Raw genomic sequence first — 2616 nt, 5'->3', positions numbered from 1 at the left:
AGGCTGCTATGAGCATAGTGGAGCATGTGTCCTTCTTACCAGTTGGAACTTCTTCTGGATATATGCCCAGGAGAGGTATTGCTGGATCCTCTGGTAGTACTATGTCCAATTTTCTGAGGAATCGCCAGACTGATTTCCAGAGTGGTTGTACCAGCTTGCAATCCCACCAGCAATGGAGGAGTTTTCCTCTTTCTCCACATCCTTGTCAGCATCTGCTGTCACCTGAGTTTTATGCCCCAGTGTAGGGGAACTGAGAGGGAGGGGGGTGGATGGGTAGGTGGAGGAACATCCTCAAAGAAGCAGGGGGAGGGAGGATGAGACAGAAGATTCCCTGGAAGAGGGGAAAGGAGACTACATTTGAAATGTAAATAGGAAAATATCCAAAAAAGGAAAAAAATAGAATATTAACTTCCCAGTCTATTCCCCTGTTTTGCAGTTATCCTATACATCTGTGTCTTAGTAACTTTCTATTCCTTTAACAAAACACAGTGACAAGGCACCTTGGAAATATTTCTAAGGACTTATTTCTCCAGTTTAGGGGGTCATTTTCCTCCAAACCATCACATTCCATGCACTGACCCCTGTAGGCCTGTGGACATAGAAAACGGAAAATGCACTTAGTTGGACTTTTAAAGTCCCCATAGCCTTTCAGGCTCAATGCAGTTTAAAAGTTCGAAGTCTCTTCTGAGACTTTGAGATTGTATCTTAATTACGACATTTCCCCCTTTGCTTCCTTCCCTCTCTACAAAACCTCCTACATAGCCCCTCCCCCACTCTCCTCCAAATTCATGGCCTTGTTTTTAAAATCAATTGTTATTACGTGTACATATGTATTTTGTATAAATATATGTGCCCAAATATAACCTGTTGAATGCATAAAATGTTGCTTGTGTGTATGTTTTCAGGGCTGACACTTGGGCGCTGGGCAACCAATTGGCATGCCCATCCCTGGGGAGAGCGGGCCACTTTCGGCACTCCTGGCTTTACCCATTTAAAAGTTTTTGTTGATTTGGTTTTTGTTTATAGGTTTCTTGTTTCAAGACAGGGTCTCTCTACACAGCCCTGTCTGTCCTGTAACTCACTATGTTGAACAGGACAACCTAGAACTCGCAGATACACACACCTACCTGCCTCTGCCTTGCAAGTTAAAGGCAGGAGACACAGCTCCCAGCACAAGGCAACCTCTTAATTGCAAACCCCTGTAAAATGAAACTCCCAAAAGGAAACCACATACTTCAATCATGCAATGGTATGGAATATACATTATCATCCCAAAGGAGAAAATGGGGGCATAGTGAACACCAAAGCAAGATGAAAGCCCACCAGGGTAAACCCTAAACCCATGTCTGATGTCAGAGACCTTAGATGGCCCCAACCTTCACGATTTTCTGCCTACAACCAATCTACAAGCAGGGGTGATGCATATTCCATACGCAAGTTCAAACAAATGTGAGTCAGCAGTGCTGATTGCTGGCCCTCCTATGAAAAAAATTAAAATAGCCACAGCCAGGGAGATATGAACTGTTTTTGATGCTCTGCTCCATAAAGACATAAAACAAATATGTGTGGCGCCCCCTCACAATGCCAAGCAGGTATTCTCACAAAGCAGGGCAGAGTCACACACATTGTCCAGATCTGTGTCCTGTCCTCAGATGTATTCTTATCTTGCACACAAAAAAATGCTGAAAGGATCCAAGCGTGAGCCCAGGGCTCTCACTGGTCTGCAGGTCCAGTAGCTCAGCTTGTCATCCTCGCCTACAGCATAGGGGTCAAGGCAGCTTCCACTGTGGTGCTGTCTGTGAAGATGAAATAGACGGCCGAGACGACGCTGTGAAGGCTCCTGAACAAAGCTGGGCTCCATGGGCGTTCCTGGGCTCTGACCTCTCACGGGACGCAGGGATTTGAGGACACTTTTGCCACATGAGGCCAACAGTCTCAGAAACTCGTGACTACAACTTAATCCCCTCTCTGGGAACTCAGGTCTCAACAATATTGAAATTTTCACACCCTCTCAATTTCTAATATTTTGGTAGTTGGGGAATTGTAATGTTTAACATTTCTTCAGGTTTCCTTTGGATTTCATTCAATTGTATCCTCCTGTTTCTTTTAATTGAGGCAAAATTTACATAATATAAAATGAGTCATTTCAATGTGAATAATCTGATGATATATAGCACTTTCACGATGTCACACACCTCTTCCACATATCACTTACAAAGCATCTTCTTCTCTCTAGAAGGAAATCCTGTATCCATGAATCAGATACTCTGTGGCCCCAGTCACCACAATCCCCCTGGGACCCACAGATTTCCTTCCTGTCCCTGTGTCTCTAACAGCACACCCTACACCTGTCACTACAGGGACTCTTAGAATATGTAGCTATTTTGTATCATTTCTGGTAGACAGAATACTGTTTCCAGGATTCATCTGGGTTGTAACATGTGCCAGCCATAGATTTATTCACTTTATGGCCGAATATTATTTCATTATGTATGTATTCCAGAGTTTGTTCACTCAATATTGACAGGCCCTTGATAGACACTTTTTTAAAAAAGATTTATTTTATTTATTTTATGTACATGAGTACACTGTAGCTATACAGATGGTTGTGAGCCA

Source organism: Mus caroli, chromosome 18, assembly GCF_900094665.2.
Source record: "Mus caroli chromosome 18, CAROLI_EIJ_v1.1, whole genome shotgun sequence".
NCBI classification, from domain to species: domain Eukaryota; kingdom Metazoa; phylum Chordata; class Mammalia; order Rodentia; family Muridae; genus Mus; species Mus caroli.
The sequence above is the reverse complement of the archived record's forward strand: the minus strand, read 5'-3'. Positions refer to the sequence as shown.